Source organism: Pelecanus crispus, chromosome 3 (assembly GCF_030463565.1).
Source record: "Pelecanus crispus isolate bPelCri1 chromosome 3, bPelCri1.pri, whole genome shotgun sequence".
In the NCBI taxonomy this organism is placed as follows: Eukaryota; Metazoa; Chordata; class Aves; order Pelecaniformes; family Pelecanidae; genus Pelecanus; species Pelecanus crispus.
In genome coordinates, this window is record NC_134645.1 from 126,682,561 (window position 1) to 126,699,634 (window position 17,074).

Consider the following 17,074-nt stretch of genomic DNA (forward strand, 5'->3'; position numbering starts at 1 on the left):
TTATGACGTTCTCCCTAAATTGGTCTGTGAGGTGATTAGTTTATCCTCAAATCCCACACTGGCTCTGGGACTTACAATAAACCAGCTAAATGATGATAGATGGAATAACTTCTCCTCTTGCATAGTTTCTAGCACTTTATAAATAAGTAACACCATAAATCTTTTTAATATAACTAAGTGTATAAATGGCTTTATTGTACTCTTCCATCAGATTACTCTGCTTACTCTTCCATTTGACTTTGTTGTATATATAAAATAAATATATATAACAAGTATATATAGTCTACTACGTATTAAATCTCACTGTCTCTTTTTATTACTTTTAAGTTGGTTTTAAATCCCATAGACCAGCATTTGATCTATCTTTTTGTGTGTGTTTCTGTAAGACCTTCTATAACGATGCACTAAGGCGTTGCAGTGATTAGAAGAGAACCCACCCTCCCATCCATACTTCCTGTGGCTGTGAAATAACTGAATATTGTTTCTTTTAGCTTGGCTGTAGAAATGGTAAATAATAATTTAGCAGTTGTGATATAACTGGATGGCAGAAACGTCCATAAGACTAATGGCTAAGTGGGAGGTGGGTGGAGGAAGGACAAGAAGGAGAATAGTCTAATAGCATGTGTTAGTTTATTCTACAAAATAATATTGGTGGTTTGTTAATATGTTAGCAATGATGAGCTTTTTTAGCTTTAAAAAAACAACACTACCTAGAACATGTCATTTGTGCTTCTTTTTTTTGAACAGAAAATGCTGAGCAATCAACTTATATGCTCTCCTGATTTGGTGATGGTGACTTGGTTTTTTTCCCCTGCTTCAGTTTTTGAACAGAAAGCTGTAAGCACCTTACGGTGTTAAAAAGCAGCAGCTTCTGACCTAATGTACCCTTCTCTGAACGATAATGTTTCTTTGTTACTTATTTTTAGCTCAGATTGTTTTTCTCCCCTTTCCCCCAACATGATTTGTACAACCTTTAGAAAATTGAGTAGTTGTGGTTTTGAATCATCCTCCGTTTCGAGACTGAATGAGTATTTCTGAAGAAGCACTGGCTTGCTTATGAGTGGGTCTTTTTCTTACTTAAAAAGGCAACAGCCATGACACAGTCTTACCCCCTGAAAAAAGAAGATGCAATGCTACAGACCCTTAATAGACTGTATTGTGACCCTGGAAAGGACAATGTGTTAAGTACTCATTTAATTTTGTACCAATGTTATATTGCTAGCAGATGTCCTGTTGTTTTCCTTTAACCATGATTCAGAGTCATTTGGATAAAATATCTTGAAGGAGTGTATTTTGGTCCTGAAATAAAGCATGACTATCCATTTTGAAACTATAGTAATACTTCATTATGAATCAGTCTATATTTGACTCCTTGTTTGTGTGTAAAGCCTTCAGCGTGTCCAGTACAAGTCTAAGTACTGTTATTTGTGCTTTTGGTGAAGTACAGCAAGATAGCATAAACATCTGATGTGTACACAGTGATCAAAAAATAAAAAAAGCCTTACAGGAATAAATTTGAATTCCAGAAAGTATAAATAAATGTGATGGGCCATTTTAAGTGTGGGAGAAAACAAATAATGAATTTCATGGCAAACTATTTTTTCCCTATTAAAAAAGTTAATACTTTTGTGTTAGAAAAGGTTCCTGTTAATTCTGCAAATAAGGTAGCTCCCAAGCTTGTAGCTTTTAGTTAGTTTCGTTTTTAGCTTGTTGTGTAGTTTTTATAGTCTTGAGTTATTCATAGGAAATCAAGACCCTGAGTGGTAGGCCTGTACTTTTTTTGTGTGCTCATATTATATGGGTTTTCATTTAAATGAGTACACACACATGTGCACGCACACACACACTAATTCTCAACAGTTTGGCAGTATTTCTGCACCAGTTAAATAATACCATAGAATGGAATCGTAGAAAAATTTAGGTTGGAAGGGACTTCTGGAGGTCATTTGGTCCAACCTACCTGCTTTAGACCTTAGATCAGGTTGCTCCACAACTATATGAGAAAAATGTGTGTTTATTTTATAGTCTCCTTTGTTTAACTGCTATAGCCTACAGTAGTAAACTGCTTTTTCCAATATAGCTAAGCTAGTGTAATTACTCTGGAAAAAACTTTTAAATGTGGACGAGACCTTAATATTAAGCAGCATCTAAAATTACTAAATGATATTTAATTTTGATTTTCTGGAAAGTCCCTTTCCCTAGCCAAGTTAAGAGGAGAAAATACATAGTCCTTATGGAAGGTATGTATCGATGTGGTTTAATATGTGACTCCATACCTATGACTGCTTTTTCTGCTAGACCACAAAGCTACTGCAAATCTATATTTAAAATGTAGACATCAGAGTAATTCTGCATATTTCTCTGAAAAAACATGTTTTAAAGTTAATACCGCCCCACCCCCGCCCACCCCAACCACCCTCTCTTATCTGTTTCTAATTTTTGGAGACCTTGCCCAAAAAATCGATAATTGCTATTTTACAGACCTGCTTCTCAGTTATGATAAAACATTTTGTGTTATTATTAAAACTGGAGTTTATTTTATATAGCCATTACAGTGCTGAAGGTTGCTATGGAGAAATTTTTATTTTTTTATTTAAAGTAAGAAGTTTGAGCAAACCTGGAGACTTGATAAAGTATTTGAAAAGGATGAAAAAATACCCTTCTGTTCCTCCCTCTTTTAGAAAAAGAAGCATGCATGTTTTAATTAAAATAAATTCTGTCTGTTTCTTTGTATGCATGTGTATATATATGCTTGTATACCACTGTAACAATCTGTTTGTCCGGCTATCTAGGAAGAAACATGGGGATAGAAATGTTTAGCATGCAGGAAGAGGTTGATCTGTGAGAATGCATTTTCTTAACATCCCTCTACCTCTCAAAAAAGCTACCTAAATTAGTCAGCGGTTTGTTCCTCTCTCAGTAATTTTAAATTGAATGCATAACTGTCTAGTTGGCAGATTCACTACAGCCAGATCTCTCTTCTACGGTTATGTGTCACCTAATAATTTGGAAAGGCAGTTCAGTCAATAGCAGTGAAGGCTGCAGGCTGCCAAATAACTTTGTCTCTTGATTTACAGTCTCAGTGATGAGGGCTTCACTGTAGTATACTGGATAGTATAAAAAATGATTGTGTGGCATTTGCTGTTGTTTTTTTTTAATGCATGCATGTTTGTGTGTTTTACAGAGTTTAGAGAAGAAAAAATAGTTATTACTTGTTGTGTGCTGATACAAGGGGGTGATTATTGACTAAGACTAATACATCTTCTTTGTAAAGATTGTGTGACCATAGAATTGAGTGTGACTTCCTTTTACAAGCTTTGATGGAAGAGAAGCTAGTTTTTCCTGTGTTACCTACTAGGAGGGAATGTAAACTGTTTGAAGATGGTCACAGTAGTATTTTGCTTTGCTTGTAATGCACAAAAATACTGTTGTTATCTGTTTGACTTCCTAAGACTCTGCTGATGTCCCAGTAATTCCAGTTTTGCTTTTGATAGTGGACAGATCAGTTGTGGAAGTCAAATTTTATGTAACTCTGAAACACGAAATACAAATTATTAATTAAATAATTATTAATTATTAATTAAATTTAGCCTTATGCAAATTAACTTTAAAAACTGTAGAGGTATAAATGCTGATTGTCTCTGAATGGGATGTATTATGAGAGTTACAGAAATGCTGTTGATCCTGGACTAGGCACTTCTAGGTCTGTTTATGCCTGCTGAACTGAAATGGCAATTAAGTAGTCCTGTGAGGTGAATGGTGAAAATCTACTAAACTGAACTAGCTTTATTGCATGTTAAACAGCGCTAGATGCGTATCTGGTGACTTGCAAGAGAAAGGCTCTGTAGGTAGTTGGCAAACTTCTGTATTCTCTGTTTCTCTATTAAATGGCAGTTTTATTCCTTCAAGAATGAGACTCTCTTTTGGAAAGAAACGTATTAAAACAAGCTTTGCCTCTGAGTTTGCACTGGCAGGATCTTCTACTCTGCCTGCCCAGGTAGGACCCTTCACATACTGCTCTAGTTATGTGCCCAGCGCTGAGTTTAAAGTGACAGCTCAGTATCTATTGGGTCCTGCTATGGTTCAGATGACTGAAAAGATAAGTGATCAATTTATATAAGGAGAGATGAAGCTCTAGGGTTTCTTTCTAATGGATTATAGAATTATTTTTGAAAAAGCGCTGCAGTGTTTGAATAATCAAAGTCAAGTATATTTCTGGAGCCGGGGTTAGGATGGCAATATTTATCTTTGAATTCTTAAGACAGATAGAAATCAAAAGCCCAAACCGCCAGGTGTTTTTTTTTTTTTTTAATGTTTAATCCAGAAAAATAGACCAAATTTTGAAAATTGCTTATTTAAACGTGGATTGAGGAACTATATGTGGGGCATTTAATTTATTTCTTAAAAAGAATTCTCTAGGTAGCAACATAGGGTTTGAGGAAAGATACTAATGTATTTATCATTATGATCCTTTTGCAACAGGGAAGTCAGAAGACTATTTTATCAATTGGAAACTGAGGCCTTGGGCAGAAACTCCTGGACACCGTTTAGTTTTAGCGAAGATTTTTGTCTTCTCCTTATGTGTTTTAATGAAACTTTCTCTAGTCTGATTGATGTAGGCAATATAATGAAATGTGTTTGATATCTGTAAGGATGTCTGATTTTTCTGTTGGCAGCGCTATTTCCTCCATTCACACACAAGTGAAGATAGTTGTCTTATTTGGTAAAAATAAAATAGGAGTTAGACTGTTTTTTGTATCATTATTTTCTACATGTAAGTTTGCCTTGTGGCTTTCCATGCATGCCACGTGTTTCTTGTATAAGCATCTACTATTAAAGACAACACTTGTTGGTAGCTAGTATCTCTAACATTTCACATGCACTAAGCTGAAAAGCTACCATCTTCTCCAGCTGTCATTGCTGTTGCTGTTTTGGTAGTCTCTTACTGCTTTGAATACAGGATGACAAAAGCACGAAGAACAGTTGCTGCTACTTTAATACTGCATGAGAAGTAATATTCATGTGTTTCTCTGTTCTTGTGGTCAGCGAGAGACTCATTTCTTTCTTATTGTAGATGAAAAAAAGGAAATAAAGAATATTTCAGTGCTGACTGTAAGAACATAGCTATCACTCATGAAGCTGAGACATTCGAAGAACAGTCCACCACCTATTACAGCCAAAGATGGAGAAAAAAATTTTCAGGGAGTTTTAAACTTCAAAAAACCAAGGGTTTTTTTGGACTGAAGGAATGAGTGAGTGTCAGCACGCTTTAAAACTCTGCAGTTTAGTTTTTACATATAGTAAAATAGTTACAATTTAAATGGATTACTGAGGCTTTTCTGATCTACTTGCTTATAATTCATGTAACAACGTATGTGAGTGGTCTCTATTTTTTGCCAAATGGAAAGGCCAAGTGGTTTTTTTCCTCAAAGAGGTAATGGTGAGCTGGTGCAGTCTCTCCCTTTACCTTGTCAATATGTCTCAGCTCTGATCTTTTGAGCCTACTGGTAGAGGGATCTGTATGATTGTCTTCGTAGCTTCTTAACCTTGGGGCTTGGTATGATCAGTCTTGGATTAAGAATTGGAGTCACATCTTCTATGTCTTGGTCAGGACCTCTATCTTGAAGCAATCCCCTTGGCTTATAAGCCAAAGTAAGGTGGACTAAATTCAAATCTACTTAGATTGACAGGTGAGAAAGCAATTTATCTGCAAAGGTACTAGTTTTCAGAAATCTGTGCTACTTTGTTAAAATTTACAACGGATAGTCCTTTTACCAAAGATGAAACACACTTGTTTTGGCAGGAATTTAAAAATTTGTCTGAACCAAAACAGCACCACTCTGCAGTGAAGCCCATTAGTTCAGTCCTCTAGCCATTTATGCCATATGACTGTCCAAAAAAAAAAAAAAAGGCAGCTGTAAATGTGACTTAACTAGCTAGTTAAACTGTCAGTTCAGCTGTTATCTGTTACTGAAGCAGGACAATACCTACCAAGTAACCTTTTGTTAGGTTTGAGTTTTCTCTTTTAGTAATGCATAATGTAAAAAACAAACAAAAAATCCCACCGTTCACTGTGTTCTTACAATTAGGATGTGCACCTCTTCCCCCTCTCCTGCCTTTTTTGTTTGCTGAGTCAACATTTGGGTGCTTTAAAACTTGGCTGAAGTTGTCTTGCAGAAATCAAAATCTTAATCTCAACAGGAAAAAAAATTGTGGAAGTGATTCCTGTTCTTATTTGACTTTTTTGTTGTAACTGCAAATTAAAAATGAGTTGTGCATCACTTAACCAAATTCAGAAATAGGAACTGGAAACATTTTATATGTACTTTACATGTTGAGAGCAGACTGTGAGCAGATTATCTGGATGATTTCAGATTTTGAGCAGGATATTAACATTGACTTTGGGAATGAGATACAAATAGCTGTGTATGTACTTAAGGGTTTTGCTGAGTAAGGCCTATTTATAAATAAATAAAAACTTTCACTGAAATCTAGAGATCTCAAGACTCATACTTTCTGGTACAAATTATTGCTAGGTTTTGGGCATGCAAACAGATTCCCCATAGATAAACCAGGATGTGAATTTATACTGCTTTATACGCTATCATACTTGCATGTATACATGCTTTTTCCCATATTAAATAGCAAGTTGTTCATTCCCCTTTCATTCAGGGATAGCATAACCAACTGAAGAATAAATGGGTGCCCCTGAGCACATCCTTCAGAGCAGCTCAGTCACTGGAAGGTTTCCATCCCACCTTTCCTTGTGGAAAATTGATTATGTATCAAAGCCCTTTATCAATGATTGTTACTTGTTAGTCATTGAATACAAGAGGTATAGGGCTGAGAGGGAACTAAAAGAATCCACTTATTCCAGTCTGTGTCACTGAGGCAGGATTCTGTATTATGAAAACCTCCTGACAGCCAGCTGTTTCATCTGCTCCAAACTTTCTAGTGAAGGAGATTGTTGGGTACTTTCCACAGAACTTATTTTCTTTTCTGAAGGTTACTCCTCTCTTTCTCTAGGGAAATGATGTCTGTGATACCTTGACTTTTGTTTTTGTACAAGATTGCAGCAAGAGTACGACTCGGTGTTAGTGACTCTGGATATAATGTGAAAATAGGTTGGATGTGGAGGAAGTGTTTCATCAGCTTTCTCATTGTTTAAAAAATAAGTAAATCTCAAGACACAGGCAGGCATTAGAAGCTGTGTAGATAGGTTTGCAGACCTAAAAGGCCTGGAAAATCCAAGCTGGCAAGTCCTTTTGTGGCATACATGGCATAGTTGCAACCTAGCCATGGAATACGGAGTTGTTCAAAATGTTGTCTTGCACCTCTTTTGCTTCTGATTTCTTTTTGTCTTTCACTGCACGACCAAGGAATAATTGATCACCACTCACTTGATAGTGACTAACCCACTTTCTTTAACCTTTTCACATTGATATTAAGGTCTCAGTTTTCCACCAGTGTTTTGGGATTTTTTTTTTTTTCCTCCTCCTCCTCCTCTCTTAAAAGATGTTATCCAAAAAGGGGGTGGGGAAAAAAGGTACAAAAGGAAGTTTTCTTGTTGAGGTCTTCTCATCAGTGAGACATGCAGAAGCCATCTCCTGCTTTCTCAGTATATGGCAGGCCTGATAGCATCTGTGAGGATGCACTGAACACCCACCACCAGTTTAGTTTACAACCCTTTTTAATTTACAGATTTTCTTTGAAGCTACCATTTTTGAGAAAGTTATTCACCTTTAAATAAACAGTTGATAGTCTCTAAGTCTGCATTCTTACACTTGTCTGTTTAATTTAATTGTGTTGGTTTTGAGCACTCTCTAACTGATCAAGACTATCATGTTCTCCTCAAATGTTTAAGCGTCCTCCAGCTGGATGTCATAGTAAATCACAATATATATGGTTCCTGTTCTCTCATCTATGCTGAATATATCAACCTAAACAAAACTGGGCATAGCATATCTCTGTGGGACTCTTAAAATATCTTCTATTTTGATAGGGAGTCTTTGTTATCAACTACAGTTTGTGACACTGTACTGCAACACTTATTCTCTTCTGAGTTTACAAGTTCCCTTGGATAATCTGTAGGCAGATTTTTCTGAAGCCAGGTTGCTTTCATTCTGCTGCTTAATCTTTACTGATAAAGTCAGTTTTTCTGTTAAATTAACCATTAAGTTGATACGTAATTATTTGTTCCTAATTAATCCATCTCTGTTGTCTTTTCACCTTGCTGCTCTGCAAGTGTTTATAGGTTGACTCTCTCAGTTTGTTCAGAATCTCAGGTGCAGCAATGGTTTCAGTGAAGAGTATTGGTGTATGAGGACCAGATGCAGGCCAATACTTTGTATACAGTGTAAAGTGTGCTTTTAGGAAACTGGCTGAGGAAGAACACAATAAACAACTCTTTCTAATCAGAATCCTGTATGGTGCTGTTGACACAACCAAGTCGGTCAGTGAGATTTTAAAAATCATAAAAGCTTTGAATTTTTTTTTTTGAATTTTTAGTTGCAGCCAAAACCAGTTTTCTAGTTGCAAATACCTTCAGGATCCCATCCAAAGCAGGGAACAGCTATATTTGGTGATGGCACAATTGTCAGCATTGCTATTTTCAGGTTTAAAATATGCTTGCTCAAAGAAAATTGAAGCATTTTGCTGACAATATTTGCTAAGCATTTTTCCAGCAAGAACCAAAATTACCAAGTCCTGACGATGTGAGTCATCAGTATGTCTTAAATGTTTTTGTGTTTTTTTTTTTTTAAGACCAGACTTCTCAAATATACATCAAAATAAGTTAACCTTGAAGGAGACAGCTTTCCTTGGGGCTAAAACAAACAGGTGCTCAGCAAGGCTGAACTGATGATGCTGTTTATAAAAGTTCTGCTATTGTTATTGATTTATGTCGTAATTAATGTAAGGGTCATACCTATGGATCAGTATTTTTATTATGGTAGGCACTGAGCAAACGTATAACAAAAATGCAATCTTCAAAATTCCTGCTAAAGAAATGAAGGATACAGGTTTTCTTGTTAAGATGTCTAGAATTTCCAGGTGGCTCGACTTCTACATGGGACCAGGACCTCTAAAAGGCATACCAAATAACCATTGCCATGTGAAAATAAGATAGTTGAAAAACTCTTAGTCAGGTGGTCATACTCTTTTTGCCGATTTCGGAAGTAGACAAATATGATTTATGATCACAATACATTCAAGTAAGTTTGGAATCAGCTGCTTGTGCGAGCTATGCCCTGTTCTATCAGAAAATAGAGGAGATAGCAGGATAGTATAGAAGTGTGAAGATGCTTAGAAACACTTTTGAAAGAGACCACCAATGGCCAAGAACTGGCATTTGAAAATGGATCTAGAGCTACACTCCTTACTTTCGAGACCTGAGATTGGGAAGGTCAGAAGTATGAGAGGTGGGTAGTAAAGTGCTAAGGGACAAGCTTGCCAGAGTCAAAATATTTGGCTAAGAACTAGAAGAATGCCATTTCATTCAGCATTAGAAAATATAGGGACAATCATTACACCAAAAAATTAATCTAGTGGGAAACATGGAAGAATTATCCGAATGGCCATGAAAACAAGCTGTGTTGCTGAAATTATACGTTGCCAAAACGCGTGTGTTGCCTGACCTTTAATGCTCCCATCACCCTCAGCCTCTGTGTCTGTCACCAAGGACAAGTATTTTTTGGTGCTCCTCTCTCTGTTGTATAATAGCAGTCACGTCAGAAAGATAGCTTTTCCTTACCTGTACAGTTTTCCTGCTCGAGTCCCTATAAAACAGCCTTGCAAAATATGTTCCCAGAGTTTACTGTCTCCTTACTTTGTCTTCCCTTATTCAAAAACACTGAAATCAAGTTTTAGGGTTCCTGAAGTATCACAGTTGCTCCTCTAACAGTATGCAGATTTGAGTAGTCAAGTATGTTGCTTTTTACAGACATATATGTGTGTGTATATATAAAATCTTTATGAACTGAAAATCTGGAGGCAATTTTTCTGTGGCAAACCTGTATAGACAGACTTACTCAGAGCTGCCACAGAGGCTGGTGCTCTTGAAGGTGAACGGGCACATGTTCTGTTCCATCCGAACAGAGCAAAAGGTTCCCTATGTGAGTTCTTGGAAAGGCTGTGGATCTCCCCTGCTAGGACATTTATTTGTTAGTAGTCAGGAAAGGAAAGAGTTTACAGGTTAAGAGCATGGAGTTAGTTTTCCACCATCTGACCTTTCTCACATGCCAGCACAGAGCAGCTTTTCTGTAGCATCAAAAGATGTTATTGTTTGCCAGGATAACTATGCTAATAAATCCTCTTGTACAATTGTATCTGTTATGTTATCAAAAACCTGTGTGCTACTATAACTAGTTTATTAGTGTAACTGCATTTAAACTAGGCCTTTTTCCATCATCACTGCCTGTAAAAATTTGCATTTCTAACATATTCCGCTACTTTTCAGTCTTGCCTAGGTCCTTCCTTAAGGTGCACTGTAATAGCAAGTGACAGCAGAATTTCTGTTCTGTAACGTAACAGTGGAAGAGAGATGCAGCTCTCGGCACCAAGCTGTTCATTACAAAGGTTTTTCAAATGTGTATCACCCAAAGGATTTTTTTTTTCTAAAATCTGTAGGTTGTTTTGTTTTCCTCTTGCTCCATTAACTCTTATTCTACAAGTACTAAAGTTGAAATCGAGTATGATTTGATATGCTTCAATGATCTTTCTAGGATCTTGTTTGGAGTTACTAGTTAGTTATTCATGGATATTGTCCCCGGTCTGCATGTGATAACTGATTGAATGCTCTCAGCCTACTGTAGTACAAAGCAAACTGGGTTTGTGTAAATGCAAGCAGCACTCGTCTGGCCAGATCCTTGATGTGCAGCATGAATGAAAGTAGAACTAGGCTGTCCTTAAAAAAAAAAAAAAATAAAAAAAAAAAAATCACTACTGCATGCCATGTTAAGGTCTTAGTTTCATGTGGTTTAGCAAAGTGTGAGGCTTGTGTCAAGGGGTATTTTATGTGTGGATATTGTATATTTGGGTATGGATTAATCTTTAGAATATTTCTCAGAGACAGTGGAAGAAACCAAATTAGTTATGTATCTTCTGAAAGACAAGCCAAGCTCTTATTGAAAAAAAAAAAAAAAAGACCAAACAAACTGTGAGAATTTGAAGATATATATTGACATGCCATGCATTCTGATTAGAATTCATTGCTTTGACATACTAACTTGACTACAGTACATGTGTAGATAGGCACTTATCTCGCTAATGAATTGTTATAGTATTTTTCTTTCTTTGTAGGATTGCTACATATTTCTTTGTAGATGAGGGAGACCTTAATATCAGTAGTTTATGGACATTGTTGTCTTTGGAAAAGATGTAGATATAAATCTTATTAAAATAGGTAATCTGTGTTACAGTGTATTGCCGACCTAAACTGTGCCTGGCCATGCTTCTTTATGTGAAGAATAACATGCTAGAATTTCATGCTAGTAGCTGTTAGGAGCAAGAATAATTTTCTTTACCAGGTTTTCTCCCATTTCTGTGTGTATGTTTTTTTTTTTTTTTTTTTTAAAAACAAACACCCCTCCCATACCCCGATTTTCTTACAAGGCATATAACTAATGTCATTTGTAATGGAAGCGTGTCTGCTTTTGTTTGACTAACTCTTCAGTCACTGTATTTACTTCTGCTTTCTACTGTTAAGAAGTTTACCATAATGAGCAACTCAGAACAGTTTACTCTCTGAAAAACAAGTGACTCCTAGTAATACTCAAGTGTGGTTTGTAACATTCCAAAGAACAACAAATAATAAAATACACTATTTTTTCAAACCTGAGCTTCAAAATAATAGACTATGAATCTGACATCAAGAAATACCGATTTGAAATACATATGAAATAGATTTCTGATGAAGAGGGAATTTGAGAAGTACTTCTTTAAGAATTCTGGTGAGATACACAAACCACCTTCTGTAAGCTCTCTGAACATAACTAGCATGCTGCTCAGTTTATTCAAAAAGGACTGTAAATTCTGGAAGTTTTAACTTGATATGTTTGCAGGTAACATGATTGATGTGTAACTCTAGAATGAAAGGAGTATTTAGAGTCTTGGCTATCAGTTCACCAGTTCTTATTCCTTAAACAAAGACAGGTCAGATATTAGTCTTGTCCTCTGTAAGTGTACAGTTTCTGACTTCATCCTGCGAAATACAGACACATACAAACTCAGAAAATATTCTAACTCTCGAATGCCTATCGATCACTAAATCAGAAAAACCGTAACAGGGGAGGGGGGCTAGCCTATCTGTCACAAGATTTTTTTTTTCATAACTTCTCAGAGGTATATCATATTATAAATGCATTAGAAATGTTTTGCTCTGAGGATATGTAGCATTCCTATAAAGGTTAAATCAATAAAAATGATTTGGCCACATTCCTAAGCATGGCTAGAACAGGTAGCCCGTTGTTTAAGGTACCCTTGAATTTCTGGATCAGATTATTATGGTGCAGCAAAAAGGCTTACTAAAGGCTTCTTACTGTCTGCAGACGTTCTGTGTTTGTATGTGAAGATATCGTCAGCCTAAAAAAACCTCCAGATTTTCTGGGCTACTGAAAAAAAGAGTATTTTTATGTATATAAGTCTCAAATGTTGTGCTGTGTGTGCTGTAAGTTTTAAAGGAAGTTTTGCAACAAGAAGGGGTGAAGACACATCAGTAATTGATAACAACCAGGTATGTAAAGAAGAAAAAAAGAGACGTCTTTTAAATAAGTGTTGAGACTAGTAAAATTGTTGCCCATCTCAGTATCTTTATTAGTTTGTTTAGATTATTCCTCTTTTATGCATATTTGATCAAGTGGAATAGCCATTATATTATGTATATTTACTATTTCTAGCCAGTTCGGTAAGCAAGTAAGATTATTAAATGTGATGGTAGAAGACTTCAAACAATTGTTAGTTCAAATTCTTCTAACTTTATACATAGCTGATAAATTTTAGTAGCCATTAAGTAGTGTTTATTCAATATGTCTGGTTGACTCAGTAGACAGTGTGGAAGTCTGACAGGAGGCTATAGATTTAGTGCATTTTAAAATCTTTCATGCACGTTCAGGAGCTACTGTATATTATTGTTACAGGGCAGATTTGTGTCTTACGTTGCATGCATGTGCTATGCATCTACGCTCTTGACATTTTTATATAGGTTTTATGGAGCACAAGCTTACTGTAAGAACATGTCACTAAGATTAGAGTTCAGATTGTATGGGTATTTTAAATTTATTTCACTCAGTCTTACTGTGCCCTTTAAGAATACTGGAATTGAAAATCAGTGCCTTTTTATCTTTTTCTTTGTTTCTTCCTTTTTTTTTTTTTTTTTTTTTTTTTTTTTTTTTTAAACCGTGAGAAAGAGGTTATATTACTTCTAAGATACATCCTAAAATGTAAAATAATGAAGAGTAATTCTGATGGTAAAGTAGAAAGCACACAGTCTGGTAACTAGGACTACATGTTTCAAGATGTTTTTCAGTTGTGAAAATTTGATCAGTGAATTAACCGCACATCCGGCTACATACATCTTTGATCAGAATTGGAACATTCCAGCTCGTGTGTGTGTATATGTAGGCTGGCTGCATCAAGTAGATTTTACACATGTGCACTACACATGTGCCTTGAAATTAGTTAGTAAATTAATATTATAATTTAAAGTAACAGAATTGTGCTCTTTCAAGCCTTTGTTCTGTACCTAATGAGTATTATAATAATTTATCTTTGTATCTGGACAAACTCAAGTCTTCATTCATTTTAAGATGTATAAATATGTATTTAGATGGCTCAGCTTTAATTAAGATTTTGCTTTTAAAGGTAATATTAAAACATTACTTTAATGAGCTTAGAACCCCAAATTATTACGAGGTCATGACTGAATTAATTGGTATACAGAATAACAGGGCAGGATTTTAGGTCCTCTTCCTGAAATACTGTAAAATTAAGAGTTGTTCTAGTGCTTGCATATGCAATACACAGTGTTGCATTAGAATGCAACTGTTCTTGCTACAGTATGAAAATGATTTGTGCTGTGGAAGATACATTTCTTCCAATTTGATGCTAAATTAATTTTTTTTTTTTTTTTTTTTTTTTTCCTACCTAGATGGTGTTATTTCATTGTCCACAAATGACTGGACTTTTTCTGAATGTTGGTTTCTTTAATAAAATGTCAGTATAAAGAGTGTGCCCTCTGAATTTGTTTTAGTGTTTCTATTTATGCCTTTTAATCAGAAAGGGGGAAATAAAAATATACTGAATAGCAAGGAAAATATAGCACTTAGTTTTGAATGTACAGAGTTGGATGTAAGAGGGGTGGGAAGGAAGCAAAGTGAATGCCCTTTATGCAGAAAATCCTTTTGGGAAAAGAGAACATTTTTACTGGTGTATACTAAGGTACACCGCCTAAGTAAATAGTTGCTGCTTTCTGGTCCTGTCAGTTTTAAATAAACCATTCATTGTTATGGCTTGGTTATTCCACAAATAACCAAACACAGCAGAGTTAAACTTTGATACCACTGATTGGAAAAACATAGATGATGAACTCTCTTAATGTGAATTTATACTGGTGGTCTTTACTTAGAGGAAACAAGATTTGCAGATTGTGTTAGGAAGTAAATATACTGCAGACTTTAAGTACTCTATTACAAAGCTGCTCCTGTGCTTCAGTATTATACAATAGCTAGTAACATTAATTCATCAAACAGTTGTTAATAAAGAGTCACTAAGCTAGACCATATGTGTCCCTTCAATGTTAAAGAGCAAAAGTGACACTTCCCCCCCCCCAAAAAAGTTTTCTATTTAAAGGTGTAGGATTTTCAGTTGAATAGATGATGCATTTGAATGAAAGCAGTTACTTGTGGAATTTATACAGAAAATGCTGCAACGGCAGTATTATAGCAGTTCAGAATTATGGCTCACCTAAAAGGCTTTTTGAGACATGATAAAGTAAAATAGCAAATTCTGACACAGTCTTCAGAATTTTTTTTTTGTTGGTCATGTCTTAAAACGCCTTTTAAGTTCTGTTGAATCCTAACTATTTAATCTGTGTAAAATTACTCTTGCTGATTCTGCATGAAGGTTGGTGTTTATAGTAAATTATTGATGTATTATAGTACTAATAGAAAAATAATGTGAAGTTATATCAATTCTTGGCAGAACAACTCTGCATTTCACATCAGAATTCTTTCAACGTAAATATGGTGTGCCTTATTTTTTTTGACCACTTTTAGAAGAAATATATTGCACTGTGTCAAAACCAGCAACTGACCTACTAATAAATAAGACTACTTTGGCTAAAATGCATGGTTTAACTTTGAAGGTTGAGGTGAGTTAAGATTGGCCAGTCTAATGTCCGCAAAAGCAGTTTCTCTCTTCATGGGATTATGGGAAGAAGCAAGAAGATACCAAGAGACTTACTCCAAAACATCTATTTCTTCAGAAATATTGCCACGTATTCTAAAATGAGAACTTCTGCCATCTATTACTTCAGTACTAGCACTAACGCTTACAATTTATGTAGAACACTGTAATAGCATTAATAGACATTCTTCTTTGCAGATATTTAAGACAAGACCCTTGCTGCAAGTTCCTACATTGCATATTAGCAGAGCAAGTAGAGATACATGAGGAGCTGTAAATGTTCTTTGGAAGTTTGTACTGCTGGCAAATCTGTATGTGATAGCATGTTCTCTTTTATAACTTCAGCGTTAGGGTAGAAAATACTGTACCAGCACAGACGTTTTCTAAATTTATACTATTACTGACTTTTAAATTTGAATTTCAAAATTTTGGAAGTATCGATAAGTAGGAATTAGAGGTTTGAAGTGTGTACACGTGCATGTTTGCACATACACAGCTCATTAACATTTCTTAAAAGAAAGAATACCTTGTTCTAATACCACACATAGATACATTAAAATATCATCCTTTTTTTAACTCTGTCTTTTCTGATTTGTATTTAAATGAATTGCAGATACTTTGGGGGATTAACACTATCTGGAAGTGAATGTACTTAGGCATAAATACTTGTCTATGTTGTTTTTCTGTTAAAAAAAAAAAAAAACAACAAACCAAAACCACCCCTTCCAAAAAAGAAACCCTAACCCCCCAAAAAACACCAGCAAACGCCCTCTCTTTTGCTTAAGCGTGTAGGGTCATCTATATTAAATGTGTTTGATGAAGAAATTCAGTTGAACAATTAATAATGACTTGCAACGTCACCCTGCTCTGATTTGTTGTATCGGAGCCCCTTTCAAAAGAACCGCGCGAGGCACGTGGCCGTTGCAGCTATCGCCGCGCACGTGCTCTCCGTGTTACTTGCATTGTGATCGGGGCCGGGTCCTTTTCCTCTGAACAATAAAAGCCTATGTAACTGGCAGTGGCTCTGCCCTTCTGTTTTACTAAACCGCAGAGTGGATTTAGATGCAAGATATCTGACCATGAGGGATAAGTAAACAATGGTTTGGCACACTTACGGTTCAAATAAATTATGGGGAACATCAATGTATGTAAGGTCATCGGCTTTTAACTTTCTTTATTCAAGCAAATGAATGCTAATGAATTTTAAGTCATTATGAAATGCTAGCAATTCTGATGAAATATAATACGTGAAATAAGCTAGTGTCTATCAGAAATACAGAAACCGTATTTGAATGAATTCCTGCCAAAACATTTTTGCCACGGGGTTTTTAGCTATAACATACGAAAACTTAAAAAACTATTGTTAGTTCCAGAACTGCCTGACCTTAATGAATGTGGCATTTTTAAAAGAGACAGAGAGCAGAAGAAACTGTTTTTAGCCTTTGCTGTATAAGTAAAGGTAGTTTATTAGAGATGAAGAAATACCCTTAAAGAAAACTGTTAAGGATACAGTAAATATGAAAATACTTTTTAAAGCGCCATATGTATTTAAAGGAAAATGTAGCCTTTTTCCCTTTAATCTTTTGCTATGCTGAAATTAATTTTTATTTATAAAAATGTTTAATAAGGAGTAGGTTGTGCAGAATAATTTAATTGCTCTGATTAAAATGACTTC

At 35.5% G+C, this 17,074-nt stretch overlaps 1 protein-coding gene across 1 annotated transcript in view; it reads right to left on the reverse strand.

Moving 5' to 3' along the window:
• RUNX2 (RUNX family transcription factor 2) overlaps nt 1–17,074 on the reverse strand; it is a 152,682-nt gene that overhangs the window by 129,313 nt on the left and 6,295 nt on the right. The gene's annotated exons all lie outside the window — the stretch shown is intronic.